General features: G+C 36.5%; 18 non-coding genes and 1 pseudogene across 18 annotated transcripts; all 19 read left to right on the forward strand.

Moving 5' to 3' along the window:
• Positions 1 to 2,709: 2,709 nt before the first annotated feature.
• LOC130431691 (small nucleolar RNA U3) lies at positions 2,710 to 2,874 on the forward strand (annotated as a pseudogene).
• A 284-nt stretch (positions 2,875 to 3,158) lies between these two features.
• On the forward strand, positions 3,159 to 3,373 carry LOC130431240 (small nucleolar RNA U3). The gene has a single exon (XR_008908192.1). It is a non-coding gene; the product is annotated as a small nucleolar RNA U3 (small nucleolar RNA).
• A 502-nt stretch (positions 3,374 to 3,875) lies between these two features.
• On the forward strand, positions 3,876 to 4,091 carry LOC130430700 (small nucleolar RNA U3). Its single transcript, XR_008907886.1, has one exon. It is a non-coding gene; the product is annotated as a small nucleolar RNA U3 (small nucleolar RNA).
• A 501-nt stretch (positions 4,092 to 4,592) lies between these two features.
• LOC130431243 (small nucleolar RNA U3) lies at positions 4,593 to 4,807 on the forward strand. The gene has a single exon (XR_008908193.1). It is a non-coding gene; the product is annotated as a small nucleolar RNA U3 (small nucleolar RNA).
• A 503-nt stretch (positions 4,808 to 5,310) lies between these two features.
• Positions 5,311 to 5,526, forward strand: LOC130431085 (small nucleolar RNA U3). The gene has a single exon (XR_008908113.1). It is a non-coding gene; the product is annotated as a small nucleolar RNA U3 (small nucleolar RNA).
• Positions 5,527 to 6,027: 501 nt separating this feature from the next.
• LOC130432073 (small nucleolar RNA U3) lies at positions 6,028 to 6,242 on the forward strand. The gene has a single exon (XR_008908408.1). It is a non-coding gene; the product is annotated as a small nucleolar RNA U3 (small nucleolar RNA).
• Positions 6,243 to 6,740: 498 nt separating this feature from the next.
• LOC130430707 (small nucleolar RNA U3) lies at positions 6,741 to 6,956 on the forward strand. Its single transcript, XR_008907887.1, has one exon. It is a non-coding gene; the product is annotated as a small nucleolar RNA U3 (small nucleolar RNA).
• Positions 6,957 to 7,457: 501 nt separating this feature from the next.
• Positions 7,458 to 7,671, forward strand: LOC130430819 (small nucleolar RNA U3). The gene has a single exon (XR_008907948.1). It is a non-coding gene; the product is annotated as a small nucleolar RNA U3 (small nucleolar RNA).
• Positions 7,672 to 8,174: 503 nt separating this feature from the next.
• LOC130430799 (small nucleolar RNA U3) lies at positions 8,175 to 8,390 on the forward strand. Its single transcript, XR_008907925.1, has one exon. It is a non-coding gene; the product is annotated as a small nucleolar RNA U3 (small nucleolar RNA).
• Positions 8,391 to 8,891: 501 nt separating this feature from the next.
• LOC130432079 (small nucleolar RNA U3) lies at positions 8,892 to 9,106 on the forward strand. The gene has a single exon (XR_008908410.1). It is a non-coding gene; the product is annotated as a small nucleolar RNA U3 (small nucleolar RNA).
• A 498-nt stretch (positions 9,107 to 9,604) lies between these two features.
• LOC130430695 (small nucleolar RNA U3) lies at positions 9,605 to 9,817 on the forward strand. Its single transcript, XR_008907885.1, has one exon. It is a non-coding gene; the product is annotated as a small nucleolar RNA U3 (small nucleolar RNA).
• Positions 9,818 to 10,184: 367 nt separating this feature from the next.
• On the forward strand, positions 10,185 to 10,400 carry LOC130431400 (small nucleolar RNA U3). Its single transcript, XR_008908240.1, has one exon. It is a non-coding gene; the product is annotated as a small nucleolar RNA U3 (small nucleolar RNA).
• Positions 10,401 to 10,903: 503 nt separating this feature from the next.
• On the forward strand, positions 10,904 to 11,119 carry LOC130431398 (small nucleolar RNA U3). Its single transcript, XR_008908239.1, has one exon. It is a non-coding gene; the product is annotated as a small nucleolar RNA U3 (small nucleolar RNA).
• Positions 11,120 to 11,620: 501 nt separating this feature from the next.
• On the forward strand, positions 11,621 to 11,835 carry LOC130432085 (small nucleolar RNA U3). Its single transcript, XR_008908411.1, has one exon. It is a non-coding gene; the product is annotated as a small nucleolar RNA U3 (small nucleolar RNA).
• A 498-nt stretch (positions 11,836 to 12,333) lies between these two features.
• LOC130430830 (small nucleolar RNA U3) lies at positions 12,334 to 12,547 on the forward strand. Its single transcript, XR_008907959.1, has one exon. It is a non-coding gene; the product is annotated as a small nucleolar RNA U3 (small nucleolar RNA).
• Positions 12,548 to 13,050: 503 nt separating this feature from the next.
• Positions 13,051 to 13,266, forward strand: LOC130431592 (small nucleolar RNA U3). Its single transcript, XR_008908289.1, has one exon. It is a non-coding gene; the product is annotated as a small nucleolar RNA U3 (small nucleolar RNA).
• A 367-nt stretch (positions 13,267 to 13,633) lies between these two features.
• On the forward strand, positions 13,634 to 13,849 carry LOC130431185 (small nucleolar RNA U3). Its single transcript, XR_008908158.1, has one exon. It is a non-coding gene; the product is annotated as a small nucleolar RNA U3 (small nucleolar RNA).
• A 502-nt stretch (positions 13,850 to 14,351) lies between these two features.
• LOC130432126 (small nucleolar RNA U3) lies at positions 14,352 to 14,566 on the forward strand. The gene has a single exon (XR_008908424.1). It is a non-coding gene; the product is annotated as a small nucleolar RNA U3 (small nucleolar RNA).
• A 367-nt stretch (positions 14,567 to 14,933) lies between these two features.
• LOC130431403 (small nucleolar RNA U3) lies at positions 14,934 to 15,149 on the forward strand. Its single transcript, XR_008908242.1, has one exon. It is a non-coding gene; the product is annotated as a small nucleolar RNA U3 (small nucleolar RNA).
• The last annotated feature ends 316 nt before the right edge of the window (positions 15,150 to 15,465 follow it).

Here is a 15,465-nt window from a genome sequence, read left to right on the forward strand (position 1 = left end):
GAGAGTGAACTGATCCAGGAATTGCTGCAGATTGCAGGTGTCAAGAGGTCGAGAACGACTGCTTATCATCCTATGGGGAATGGTCACACTGAGCGGTTTAATCGCACACTAGGCAGTATGATACGAGCCCTACCCCCAAGAGTTAAGCAAAAGTGGCCACAGATGTTACAAACACTGACGTTCACCTATAACTGCACCGCTCATGAATCAACGGGTTACGCACCATTCTGTCTGATTGTAGTAGAGTAGGCGGGGCGAGACCGTGGTTCGAGTCCGGTGAGTAATTGTGAATTATCGCCAGCTGTGCGCACACCGGGCTCGAATCACGTACGAGATAGGGAGCATATAAAAGGAACGAGCGACCGGACCGTCGAAGAGAGAGGACCGGGCCCGAACTTATGTTAAGTTTATATTTATATTTATGTTTTGTTCGCCGGCGGTCGTCCGTGAGGGGCGCCGGCTGTTATATTACTTTATTAAATGTTTTGAATGTCTTCCGGTTTCCGACTCCTTCCTTCCATTTTATGGAGTTGTATTACACTGATGTATGGAAGGATCCCTCGTCTGCCAATAGATGTTATGTTCCATAGTGTTGGAAGAGATGATGACATCGCAGACTATGGCAGCTACGTTGCAAAAATGAGAGATGATCTCAAGGAGGCACTTAACCTTGCTCAGGCTAATGCTAGTGCAAGTCAGCAACGACAGGCTGAATTCTACAATAGGAGAGTACTGTTAGCCAACAAGGGTGAAAGAGGACGGAGAAAACTGGCTGATAAGTGGGAATCAGTGCCCTATGTGGTGGTGTCTAAAGACTCCAGATGCCACATTTATCGTGTTAAGAATATCAGTACGGGTCAAGAGAAGGCAGTACATCGTAACCTTATGTTGCAAGCCAACTTTCTGCCTCTTGAAGAAGGAGACCATGAAGATGAGTCTTTCCACGATGACTCATTAGCCAGCCAGGAGCAGTCAGATGAAGCTTTGGCACATAATTCTGTACTGGGGAGTGACCTTCTTGAAACAGAGCGTACTGCTGAGTGGGTTGCTTCCTTACCTGACACAGATAATTTGGTCGAAGGGAGATTAGATGCGGGAGAACAAGAGAGTGTAATGGATCCTGGAAAGCCTGAGAGTAAATCAGACGATTCTGACCCAGGGTCAGGGTTTTCAAGTAATGTGGGCCCAGTAATAAGAATGTGAGGCAACAAAAAAAAAGTGTAAATTAAGTCACATTTAGTGGTGTATAAGGCACCTCTTCAGCAAAAGAATATCTGAGAGCCTGATCAACTTTCTTATGTTCTTTTTCCCGTGAGTGTCGGGAAACATGAATGTTGTATGACAGAATGATGTTGTCAAGTAACAATCTAATTGCCCTATTTGCTCCTTTATTCAACATAAAGGTGTAAGCTCAAGTTTTGTGAAGTTAAGGGGGAAGTATGTAGCCGGTCAATTTAGGCATTTGAGTTTTTTATTTTTTTTTATTATAATTTTTTTTTATGTGTAATAAGAAATGTAGTATATACTGTTAACTTCAGGAAAACTTGTTTTCAATGTACTGTTTTCAATGGTTCCGATCGAGAGTTCCTATCAATTGTTGTATGTGGGGCTCTAATTAGTGGGACACCTACGTAAACTATATCGCTTCTCCTTTAAGCGTTCGCATTTAGGCGCATGGAGTATGCAGACGGGGAAACGGAGGAATTAGAGAGTTACGTTAGGCCTTCTCGAATGTCCCTAATTGTGCCTCACTTCTCTGTTTAAGGGTGAATAAATAACAGAGTATCATCCCTTCAGTCGTCGTGTGGCCGTATTTCCATTGTGTCCTGTGGTTACCACTTGAAGTCTGCTACACTTCCCTACCAAAACCATTGACTAAGGATCACATTTGCTCTGCCATGACTAGTGTGCTTTGTAAGAACGCAGGTTCAGCAGATCTCTCAAAGAAATAGACCAGTGTCAAGATCCCAACTCAAGAAACCATGAATGTAACATTACCAAACATATTCAAACACATGCAAAACCTCTAAGGTACGTTCTTATGACAAACTTTTAGCTGGGTTGAATTTAAGGTTGAAGTTGTTGTGTTTCTTTTGGTAAATTACATTTTTTAGTTTTTGTTGAACATTTCTGCAGTTATGCTGTTTGGTAACAGCAGATGTTCATCACTAATGGCTCAATCATCACTATAACAATAATGAAACTCAATACAAATTCTGTCAAACAGGAGCACAGAAAGGTGTTGGTTTTGGCATAAATCTGGGTCAGAATTGAAATGAACTTTTGTTTATATTTGGGTCAGATCTGCTTTATTTGTTTTGATGTTTGACAAGTGCCATCATTCCTCGCGGTATGTGGGCCAGATGAGTAATGTATGGGTAGTAAGGTGTGGGCAAGATTTGGGCCGCAAAGATTTGCTATCTGTGCTCTGACCTAGGACATTAACGGCTACTCTCTGTCCAATCACATTTCAATTTTTTCAATTGTAGGACGTTTCCGTTTTATGGTCACAAATTTCAGGAACTGGTCATGTTTTTTTACATTTTTAAAAGCAACCAAGTAAACGAAAGGATATTTCTGCCTGTTGTTTTGACATGTACGTTTAAAGGTGGCTTGAAAGGAAAGGTTTGAGCTTACCAAACGCGCCAAACCGTTACTGAGGAAATACTCTTCAGATCAGACTTCCTCTGGTGTTTTGTCAATAAATTTAGGACTATACTTTCAGGGATAATTTCTGTAGTTATTTTACTCGGAAATGTGTTTTGTAAGTGTTTGTTTCCCAAACCACGATGATGAGTTTAGATGTTTCTGTTTTTGTCACAAATTCCAGGAATTGTTCATGTATCATTCAGATACTAGAAAGATATGCTTGGTTTTCCACATTTTGGTCAATTGAGTATTTTTGTTAAATTTTGTCTTGTGTTTTAATTTATATGTCGGTACTGTTTTATGGTCACAACTTGCAGGAATTGGTCATGTTTCTGCTCCTTTTTTTAAAGCAAAAGAATACACAAAAGGATATGTCTGCCTGTTGTTTTGACGTATACGTTTAAAAGTGGCTCCATCGGGAAGGTTTGAGCTTCAAAAAAACGCTCCACACCGTTACTGAGGAAATACTCTTCAGATCAGAATTCCTCTGGTGTTTTGGCGAGAAATTTAGGACTATACTTTCAGGGATCATTTCTATAGTTATTTTACTTGGAAATGTGTTTCCTAAGTGATGGTTTCCCAAACCAGGATGATGAGCTTAGATGCTTCTTTTAGAGCGTGAATCTGGCATGTAGTAGTGATTCGGTTCACATGCTTTGTGCAGTTGATGAATGTTCTTTATTGATTTTGGCGATATTGAGGAAAGTAGCATGATCTAAGTGGCTTCATGTCTATGTGAGTACTTGAAAAAAGAAATAGATTTAAGCAATTAACCTTGAATCAAGTCCTAGAAAGTTACGCCTGGTTTTCCACATTTTGATCAATTGAGTATTCTTGTTAAGTTTTGTATGGTGTTTTTCAATTGTAGGATGTTTCTGTTTTTGTCACAAATTGCAGGAATTGGTCATGTATCATTCGGATACTAGAAAGATACGCTTGGTTTTCCACATTTTGGTCAATTGAGTATTTTTGTTAAATTTTGTCTTGTGTTTTCATTTATATATCGGTACTGTTTTATAGTCAGAAATTGCAGGAATTGGTCATGTTTCTGCTCCTTTTTTTAAAAGCAAAAGAATACACAAAAGGATATGTCTGCCTGTTGTTTTGACGTATACGTTTAAAAGTGGCTCGAACGGGAAGGTTTGAGCTTCCAAAAACGCTCCAAACCGTTACATGAGGAAACACTCTTCAGATCAGACTACCTCTGGTGTTTGGTCAGCAAATTTAGGACTATACTTTCAGGGATCATTTCTATAGTTATTTTACTTAGAAATGTGTTTCGTAAGTGTTTGTTTCCCAAACCACGATGATGAGCTTATATGCTTCTTTTAGAGCGTGAATCTGGCATGTAGTAGTGATTCGATTTCACATGCTTTGTGCAGTTGATGAATGTTCTTTATTGCTTTTGGCGATATTGAGGAAAGTAGCATGATCTAAGTGGCTTCATGTCTATGTGAGTACTTGAAAAAAGAAATAGATTTAGGCAATTAACCTTGAATCAAGTTCTAGAAAGTCACGCCTGGTTTTCCACATTTTGATCAATTAAGTATTCTTGTTAAGTTTTGTCTGGTGTTTTTCAATTGTAGGATGTTTCTGTTTTTGTCACAAATTGCAGGAATTGGTCATGTATCATTCAGATACTAGAAAGATACGCTTGGTTTTCCACATTTTGGTCAATTGATTATTTTAGTTAAATTTTGTCTTGTGTTTTCATTTATATGTCGGTACTGTTTTATAGTCAGAAATTGCAAGAATTGGTCATGTTTCTGCTCCTTTTTTTGAAAGCAAAAGAATACACAAAAGGATATGTCTGCCTGTTGTTTTGACGTATACGTTTAAAAGTGGCTCAAACTGGAAGGTTTGAGCTTCCAAAAACGCTCCAAACCGTTACTGAGGAAATACTCTTCAGATCAGAATTCCTCTGGTGTTTTGGCGAGAAATTTAGGACTATACTTTCAGGGATCATTTCTATAGTTATTTTACTTGGAAATGTGTTTCCTAAGTGATGGTTTCCCAAACCAGGATGATGAGCTTAGATGCTTCTTTTAGAGCGTGAATCTGGCATGTAGTAGTGATTCGGTTCACATGCTTTGTGCAGTTGATGAATGTTCTTTATTGATTTTGGCGATATTGAGGAAAGTAGCATGATCTAAGTGGCTTCATGTCTATGTGAGTACTTGAAAAAAGAAATAGATTTAAGCAATTAACCTTGAATCAAGTCCTAGAAAGTTACGCCTGGTTTTCCACATTTTGATCAATTGAGTATTCTTGTTAAGTTTTGTATGGTGTTTTTCAATTGTAGGATGTTTCTGTTTTTGTCACAAATTGCAGGAATTGGTCATGTATCATTCGGATACTAGAAAGATAAGCCTGGTTTTCCACATTTTGGTCAATTGCGTATTTTTGTTTAATTTTGTCTTGTGTTTTCATGTATATGTCGGTACTGTTTTTATGGTCACAACTTACAGGAATTGGTCATGTTTCTGCTCCTCTTTTTTTAAAGCAAAAGAATACACAAAAGGATATGTCTGCCTGTTGTTTTGACGTATACGTTTAAAAGTGGCTCAAACGGGAAGGTTTGAGCTTCCAAAAACGCTCCAAACCGTTACTGAGGAAACACTCTTCAGATCAGACTACCTCTGGTGTTTTGTCAGCAAATTTAGGACTATACTTTCAGGAATCATTTCTATAGTTATTTTACTTGGAAATGTGTTTTGTAAGTGTTTCTTTCCCAAACCACGGTGATGAGCTTAGATGCTTCTTTTAGAGCGTGAATCTGGCATGTAGTAGTGATTCGATTTCACTTGCTTTGTGCAGTTGATGAATGTTCTTTATTGCTTTTGGCGATATTGAGGAAAGTAGCATGATCTAAGTGGATTCATGTCTATGCGAGTACTTGAAAAAAGAAATAGATTTAGGTAATTAACCTTGAATCAAGTCCTAGAAAGTTATGCCTGGTTTTCCACATTTTGATCAATTGAGTATTCTTGATAAGTTTTGTCTGGTGTTTTTCAATTGTAGGATGTTTCTGTTTTTGTCACAAATTGCAGGAATTGGTCATGTATCATTCAGATACTAGAAAGATACGCTTGGTTTTCCACATTTTGGTCAATTGATTATTTTAGTTAAATTTTGTCTTGTGTTTTCATTTATATGTCGGTACTGTTTTATAGTCAGAAATTGCAAGAATTGGTCATGTTTCTGCTCCTTTTTTTAAAAGCAAAAGAATACACAAAAGGATATGTCTGCCTGTTGTTTTGACGTATACGTTTAAAAGTGGCTCGAACGGGAAGGTTTGAGGTGCCAAAAACGCTCCACACCGTTACTGAGGAAATACTCTTCAGATCAGAATTCCTCTGGTGTTTTGGCGAGAAATTTAGGACTATACTTTCAGGAATCATTTCTATAGTTATTTTACTTGGAAATGTGTTTCGTAAGTGTTTGTTTCCCAAACCACGATGATGAGCTTAGATGCTTCTTTTAGAGCATGAATCTGGCATTTAGTAGTGATTCGGTTCACATGCTTTGTGCTGTTGATGAATGTTCTTTATTGCTTTTGGCGATATTGAGGAAAGTAGCACGATCTAAGTGGCTTATGTCTTTGTGAGTACTTGCAAAAAGAAATAGATTTAGGTAATTAACCTTCAATCAAGTCCTAGAAATTTACGCCTGGTTTTCCACATTTTGATCAATTGAGTATTCTTAAGTTTTGTATGGTGTTTTTCAATAGTAGGATGTTTCTGTTTTTGTCACAAATTGCAGGAATTGGTCATGTATCATTCGGATACTAGAAAGATACGCTTGGTTTTCCACATTTTGGTCAATTGAGTATTTTTGTTAAATTTTGTCTTGTGTTTTCATTTATATATCGGTACTGTTTTATAGTCAGAAATTGCAGGAATTGGTCATGTTTCTGCTCCTTTTTTTAAAAGCAAAAGAATACACAAAAGGATATGTCTGCCTGTTGTTTTGACGTATACGTTTAAAAGTGGCTCGAACGGGAAGGTTTGAGCTTCCAAAAACGCTCCAAACCGTTACATGAGGAAACACTCTTCAGATCAGACTACCTCTGGTGTTTGGTCAGCAAATTTAGGACTATACTTTCAGGGATCATTTCTATAGTTATTTTACTTAGAAATGTGTTTCGTAAGTGTTTGTTTCCCAAACCACGATGATGAGCTTATATGCTTCTTTTAGAGCGTGAATCTGGCATGTAGTAGTGATTCGATTTCACATGCTTTGTGCAGTTGATGAATGTTCTTTATTGCTTTTGGCGATATTGAGGAAAGTAGCATGATCTAAGTGGCTTCATGTCTATGTGAGTACTTGAAAAAAGAAATAGATTTAGGCAATTAACCTTGAATCAAGTTCTAGAAAGTCACGCCTGGTTTTCCACATTTTGATCAATTAAGTATTCTTGTTAAGTTTTGTCTGGTGTTTTTCAATTGTAGGATGTTTCTGTTTTTGTCACAAATTGCAGGAATTGGTCATGTATCATTCAGATACTAGAAAGATACGCTTGGTTTTCCACATTTTGGTCAATTGATTATTTTAGTTATATTTTGTCTTGTGTTTTCATTTATATGTCGGTACTGTTTTATAGTCAGAAATTGCAAGAATTGGTCATGTTTCTGCTCCTTTTTTTAAAAGCAAAAGAATACACAAAAGGATATGTCTGCCTGTTGTTTTGACGTATACGTTTAAAAGTGGCTCGAACGGGAAGGTTTGAGCTGCCAAAAACGCTCCAAACCGTTACTGAGGAAACACTCTTCAGATCAGACTTCCTCTGGTGTTTTGGCGAGAAATTTAGGACTATGCTTTCAGGGTTCATTTCTATAGTTTTTACTTGGAAATGTGTTTCGTAAGTATTTGTTTCCCAAACCACGATGAAGAGCTTAGATGCTTCTTTTAGAGCGTGAATCTGGCATGTAGTAGTGATTCGGTTTCACATGCTTTGTGCTGTTGATGAATGTTCTTTATTGCTTTTGGCGATATTGAGGAAAGTAGCATGATCTAAGTGGCTTTATGTCTTTGTGAGTACTTGAAAAAAGAAATAGATTTAGTTAATTAACCTTGAATCAAGTCCTAGAAAGTTACGCCTGGTTTTCCACATTTTGGTCAATTGAGTATTCTTGTTAAGTTTTGTCTGGTGTTTTTCAATTGTAGGATGTTTCTGTTTTTGTCACAAATTGCAGGAATTGGTCATGTATCATTCAGATACTAGAAAGATACGCTTGGTTTTTCCACATTTTGGTCAATTGATTATTTTAGTTAAATTTAGTCTTGTGTTTTCATTTATATGTCGGTACTGTTTTTCTGGTCACAACTTACAGGAATTGGTCATGTTTCTGCTCCTCTTTTTTAAAGCAAAAGAATACACAAAAGGATATGTCTGCCTGTTGTTTTGACGTATACGTTTAAAAGTTGCTCAAACGGGAAGGTTTGAGCTTCCAAAAACGCTCCAAACCGTTACTGAGGAAACACTCTTCAGATCAGACTACCTCTGGTGTTTGGTCAGCAAATTTAGGACTATACTTTCAGGGATCATTTCTATAGTTATTTTACTTGGAAATGTGTTTCGTAAGTGTTTGTTTCCCAAACCACGATGAAGAGCTTAGATGCTTCTTTTAGAGCGTGAATCTGGCATGTAGTAGTGATTCGATTTCACATGCTTTGTGCAGTTGATGAATGTTCTTTATTGCTTTTGGCGATATTGAGGAAAGTAGCATGATCTAAGTGGCTTCATGTCCATGTGAGTACTTGAAAAAAGAAATAGATTTAGGCAATTAACCTTGAATCAAGTCCTAGAAAGTTATGCCTGGTTTTCCACATTTTGATCAATTGAGTATTCTTGATAAGTTTTGTCTGGTGTTTTTCAATTGTAGGATGTTTCTGTTTTTGTCACAAATTGCAGGAATTGGTCATGTATCATTCAGATACTAGAAAGATACGCTTGGTTTTCCACATTTTGGTCAATTGATTATTTTAGTTAAATTTTGTCTTGTGTTTTCATTTATATGTCGGTACTGTTTTATAGTCAGAAATTGCAAGAATTGGTCATGTTTCTGCTCCTTTTTTTGAAAGCAAAAGAATACACAAAAGGATATGTCTGCCTGTTGTTTTGACGTATACGTTTAAAAGTGGCTCGAACGGGAAGGTTTGAGGTGCCAAAAACGCTCCACACCGTTACTGAGGAAATACTCTTCAGATCAGAATTCCTCTGGTGTTTTGGCGAGAAATTTAGGACTATACTTTCAGGAATCATTTCTATAGTTATTTTACTTGGAAATGTGTTTCGTAAGTGTTTGTTTCCCAAACCACGATGATGAGCTTAGATGCTTCTTTTAGAGCATGAATCTGGCATTTAGTAGTGATTCGGTTCACATGCTTTGTGCTGTTGATGAATGTTCTTTATTGCTTTTGGCGATATTGAGGAAAGTAGCACGATCTAAGTGGCTTTATGTCTTTGTGAGTACTTGCAAAAAGAAATAGATTTAGGTAATTAACCTTCAATCAAGTCCTAGAAATTTACGCCTGGTTTTCCACATTTTGATCAATTGAGTATTCTTAAGTTTTGTATGGTGTTTTTCAATAGTAGGATGTTTCTGTTTTTGTCACAAATTGCAGGAATTGGTCATGTATCATTCGGATACTAGAAAGATACGCTTGGTTTTCCACATTTTGGTCAATTGATTATTTTAGTTATATTTTGTCTTGTGTTTTCATTTATATGTCGGTACTGTTTTATAGTCAGAAATTGCAAGAATTGGTCATGTTTCTGCTCCTTTTTTTAAAAGAAAAAGAATACACAAAAGGATATGTCTGCCTGTTGTTTTGACGTATACGTTTAAAAGTGGCTCGAACGGGAAGGTTTGAGCTGCCAAAAACGCTCCAAACCGTTACTGAGGAAACACTCTTCAGATCAGACTTCCTCTGGTGTTTTGGCGAGAAATTAAGGACTATGCTTTCAGGGTTCATTTCTATAGTTTTTACTTGGAAATGTGTTTCGTAAGTATTTGTTTCCCAAACCACGATGAAGAGCTTAGATGCTTCTTTTAGAGCGTGAATCTGGCATTTAGTGGTGATTCGGTTCACATGCTTTGTGCTGTTGATGAATGTTCTTTATTGCTTTTGGCGATATTGAGGAAAGTAGCATGATCTAAGTGGCTTTATGTCTTTGTGAGTACTTGAAAAAAGAAATAGATTTAGGTAATTAACCTTGAATCAAGTCCTAGAAAGTTACGCCTGGTTTTCCACATTTTGGTCAATTAAGTATTTTTGTTTAATTTAGTCTTGTGTTTTCATTTATATGTCGGTACTGTTTTTCTGGTCACAACTTACAGGAATTGGTCATGTTTCTGCTCCTCTTTTTTAAAGCAAAAGAATACACAAAAGGATATGTCTGCCTGTTGTTTTGACGTATACGTTTAAAAGTGGCTCAAACGGGAAGGTTTGAGCTTCCAAAAACGCTCCAAACCGTTACTGAGGAAACACTCTTCAGATCAGACTACCTCTGGTGTTTGGTCAGCAAATTTAGGACTATACTTTCAGGGATCATTTCTATAGTTATTTTACTTGGAAATGTGTTTCGTAAGTGTTTGTTTCCCAAACCACGATGATGAGCTTAGATGCTTCTTTTAGATTGTGAATCTGGCATGTAGTAGTGATTCGGTTTCACATGCTTTGTGCAGTTGATGAATGTTCTTTATTGCTTTTGGCGATATTGAGGAAAGTAGCATGATCTAAGTGGCTTCATGTCTATGTGACTACTTGAAAAAAGAATTAGATTTAGGCAATTAACCTTGAATCAAGTCCTAGAAAGTTACGCCTGGTTTTCCACATTTTGATCAATTGAGTATTCTTGTTAAGTTTTGTATGGTGTTTTTCAATTGTAGGATGTTTCTGTTTTTGTCACAAATTGCAGGAATTGGTCATGTATCATTCGGATACTAGAAAGATAAGCCTGGTTTTCCACATTTTGGTCAATTGCGTATTTTTGTTTAATTTTGTCTTGTGTTTTCATTTATATGTCGGTACTGTTTTTATGGTCACAACTTACAGGAATTGGTCATGTTTCTGCTCCTCTTTTTTTAAAGCAAAAGAATACACAAAAGGATATGTCTGCCTGTTGTTTTGACGTATACGTTTAAAAGTTGCTCAAACGGGAAGGTTTGAGCTTCCAAAAACGCTCCAAACCGTTACTGAGGAAACACTCTTCAGATCAGACTACCTCTGGTGTTTTGTCAGCAAATTTAGGACTATACTTTCAGGAATCATTTCTTTAGTTATTTTACTTGGAAATGTGTTTTGTAAGTGTTTCTTTCCCAAACCACGGTGATGAGCTTAGATGCTTCTTTTAGAGCGTGAATCTGGCATGTAGTAGTGATTCGATTTCACTTGCTTTGTGCAGTTGATGAATGTTCTTTATTGCTTTTGGCGATATTGAGGAAAGTTGCATGATCTAAGTGGCTTCATGTCCATGTGAGTACTTGAAAAAAGAAATAGATTTAGGCAATTAACCTTGAATCAAGTCCTAGAAAGTTATGCCTGGTTTTCCACATTTTGATCAATTGAGTATTCTTGATAAGTTTTGTCTGGTGTTTTTCAATTGTAGGATGTTTCTGTTTTTGTCACAAATTGCAGGAATTGGTCATGTATCATTCAGATACTAGAAAGATACGCTTGGTTTTCCACATTTTGGTCAATTGATTATTTTAGTTAAATTTTGTCTTGTGTTTTCATTTATATGTCGGTACTGTTTTATAGTCAGAAATTGCAAGAATTGGTCATGTTTCTGCTCCTTTTTTTGAAAGCAAAAGAATACACAAAAGGATATGTCTGCCTGTTGTTTTGACGTATACGTTTAAAAGTGGCTCGAACGGGAAGGTTTGAGGTGCCAAAAACGCTCCACACCGTTACTGAGGAAATACTCTTCAGATCAGAATTCCTCTGGTGTTTTGGCGAGAAATTTAGGACTATACTTTCAGGAATCATTTCTATAGTTATTTTACTTGGAAATGTGTTTCGTAAGTGTTTGTTTCCCAAACCACGATGATGAGCTTAGATGCTTCTTTTAGAGCATGAATCTGGCATTTAGTAGTGATTCGGTTCACATGCTTTGTGCTGTTGATGAATGTTCTTTATTGCTTTTGGCGATATTGAGGAAAGTAGCACGATCTAAGTGGCTTTATGTCTTTGTGAGTACTTGCAAAAAGAAATAGATTTAGGTAATTAACCTTCAATCAAGTCCTAGAAATTTACGCCTGGTTTTCCACATTTTGATCAATTGAGTATTCTTAAGTTTTGTATGGTGTTTTTCAATAGTAGGATGTTTCTGTTTTTGTCACAAATTGCAGGAATTGGTCATGTATCATTCGGATACTAGAAAGATACGCTTGGTTTTCCACATTTTGGTCAATTGATTATTTTAGTTATATTTTGTCTTGTGTTTTCATTTATATGTCGGTACTGTTTTATAGTCAGAAATTGCAAGAATTGGTCATGTTTCTGCTCCTTTTTTTAAAAGAAAAAGAATACACAAAAGGATATGTCTGCCTGTTGTTTTGACGTATACGTTTAAAAATGGCTCGAACGGGAAGGTTTGAGCTGCCAAAAACGCTCCAAACCGTTACTGAGGAAACACTCTTCAGATCAGACTTCCTCTGGTGTTTTGGCGAGAAATTAAGGACTATGCTTTCAGGGTTCATTTCTATAGTTTTTACTTGGAAATGTGTTTCGTAAGTATTTGTTTCCCAAACCACGATGAAGAGCTTAGATGCTTCTTTTAGAGCGTGAATCTGGCATGTAGTAGTGATTCGGTTTCACATGCTTTGTGCTGTTGATGAATGTTCTTTATTGCTTTTGGCGATATTGAGGAAAGTAGCATGATCTAAGTGGCTTTATGTCTTTTTGAGTACTTGAAAAAAGAAAAAGATTTAGTTAATTAACCTTGAATCAAGTCCTAGAAAGATTACGCCTGGTTTTCCACATTTTGGTCAATTGAGTATTCTTGTTAAGTTTTGTCTGGTGTTTTTCAATTGTAGGATGTTTCTGTTTTTGTCACAAATTGCAGGAATTGGTCATGTATCATTCAGATACTAGAAAGATACGCTTGGTTTTTCCACATTTTGGTCAATTGATTATTTTAGTTAAATTTTGTCTTGTGTTTTCATTTATATGTCGGTACTGTTTTATAGTCAGAAATTGCAGGAATTGGTCTTGTTTCTGCTCCTTTTTTTAAAAGCAAAAGAATACACAAAAGGATACGTCTGCCTGTTGTTTTGACGTATACGTTTAAAAGTGGCTCAAACGGGAAGGTTTGAGCTTCCAAAAACGCTCCAAACCGTTACTGAGGAAACACTCTTCAGATCAGACTACCTCTGGTGTTTTGTCAGCAAATTTAGGACTATATTTTCAGGGATCATTTCTATAGTTATTTTACTTGGAAATGTGTTTCGTAAATGTTTGTTTCCCAAACCACGATGATGAGCTTAGATGCTTCTTTTAGATTGTGAATCTGGCATGTAGTAGTGATTCGGTTTCACATGCTTTGTGCTGTTGATGAATGTTCTTTATTTTTTTTGCTGATATTGAGGAAAGGAGCATGATCTAAGTGGCTTTATGTCTTTGTGAGTGCTTGAAAAAAGAAATAGATTTAGGTAATTAACCTTGAATCAAGTCCTAGAAAGATACGCCTGGTTTTCCACATTTTGGTCAATTGAGCATTTTGGTTAAATTTTGTCTTGTGTTTTCATTTATATGTCGGTACTGTTTTTCTGGTCACAACTTACAGGAATTGGTCATGTTTCTGCTCCTCTTTTTTAAAGCAAAAGAATACACAAAAGGATATGTCTGCCTGTTGTTTTGACGTATACGTTTAAAAGTGGCTCAAACGGGAAGGTTTGAGCTTCCAAAAACGCTCCAAACCGTTACTGAGGAAACACTCTTCAGATCAGACTACCTCTGGTGTTTGGTCAGCAAATTTAGGACTATACTTTCAGGGATCATTTCTATAGTTATTTTACTTGGAAATGTGTTTCGTAAGTGTTTGTTTCCCAAACCACGATGAAGAGCTTAGATGCTTCTTTTAGAGCGTGAATCTGGCATGTAGTAGTGATTCGATTTCACATGCTTTGTGCAGTAGATGAATGTTCTTTATTGCTTTTGGCGATATTGAGGAAAGTAGCATGATCTAAGTGGCTTCATGTCTTTGTGAGTACTTGAAAAAAGAAATAGATTTAGGTAATTAACCTTGAATCAAGTCCTAGAAAGTTACGCCTGGTTTTCCACATTTTGGTCAATTGAGTATTCTTGTTAAGTTTTGTCTGGTGTTTTTCAATTGTAGGATGTTTCTGTTTTTGTCACAAATTGCAGGAATTGGTCATGTATCATTCAGATACTAGAAAGACACGCTTGGTTTTTCCACATTTTGGTCAATTGATTATTTTAGTTAAATTTTGTCTTGTGTTTTCATTTATATGTCGGTACTGTTTTATAGTCAGAAATTGCAGGAATTGGTCTTGTTTCTGCTCCTTTTTTTAAAAGCAAAAGAATACACAAAAGGATATGTCTGCCTGTTGTTTTGACGTATACGTTTAAAAGTGGCTCGAACGGGAAGGTTTGAGCTGCCAAAAACGCTCCAAACCGTTACTGAGGAAATACTCTTCAGATCAGACTTCCTCTGGTGTTTTGGTGAGAAATTTAGGACTATACTTTCAGGGATCATTTCTATAGTTATTTTACTTGGAAATGTGTTTCGTAAGTGTTTGTTTCCCAAACCACGATGATGAGCTTAGATGCTTCTTTTAGAGCGTGAATATGGCATTTAGTAGTGATTCGGTTCACATGCTTTGTGCTGTTGATGAATGTTCTTTATTGCTTTTGGCGATATTGAGGAAAGTAGCATGATCTAAGTGGCTTTATGTCTTTGTGAGTACTTGAAAAAAGAAATAGATTTAGGTAATTAACCTTGAATCAAGTCCTAGAAAGTTACGCCTGGTTTTCCACATTTTGGTCAATTAAGTATTTTTGTTTAATTTAGTCTTGTGTTTTCATTTATATGTCGGTACTGTTTTTCTGGTCACAACTTACAGGAATTGGTCATGTTTCTGCTCCTCTTTTTTAAAGCAAAAGAATACACAAAAGGATATGTCTGCCTGTTGTTTTGACGTATACGTTTAAAAGTGGCTCAAACGGGAAGGTTTGAGCTTCCAAAAACGCTCCAAACCGTTACTGAGGAAACACTCTTCAGATCAGACTACCTCTGGTGTTTGGTCAGCAAATTTAGGACTATACTTTCAGGGATCATTTCTATAGTTATTTTACTTGGAAATGTGTTTCGTAAGTGTTTGTTTCCCAAACCACGATGATGAGCTTAGATGCTTCTTTTAGATTGTGAATCTGGCATGTAGTAGTGATTCGGTTTCACATGCTTTGTGCAGTTGATGAATGTTCTTTATTGCTTTTGGCGATATTGAGGAAAGTAGCATGATCTAAGTGGCTTCATGTCTATGTGAGTACTTGAAAAAAGAATTAGATTTAGGCAATTAACCTTGAATCAAGTCCTAGAAAGTTACGCCTGGTTTTCCACATTTTGATCAATTGAGTATTCTTGTTAAGTTTTGTATGGTGTTTTTCAATTGTAGGATGTTTCTGTTTTTGTCACAAATTGCAGGAATTGGTCATGTATCATTCGGATACTAGAAAGATAAGCCTGGTTTTCCACATTTTGGTCAATTGCGTATTTTTGTTTAATTTTGTCTTGTGTTTTCATTTATATGTCGGTACTGTTTTTATGGTCACAACTTACAGGAATTG

Source organism: Triplophysa dalaica, chromosome 1 (assembly GCF_015846415.1).
Source record: "Triplophysa dalaica isolate WHDGS20190420 chromosome 1, ASM1584641v1, whole genome shotgun sequence".
Taxonomy (NCBI): Eukaryota; Metazoa; Chordata; class Actinopteri; order Cypriniformes; family Nemacheilidae; genus Triplophysa; species Triplophysa dalaica.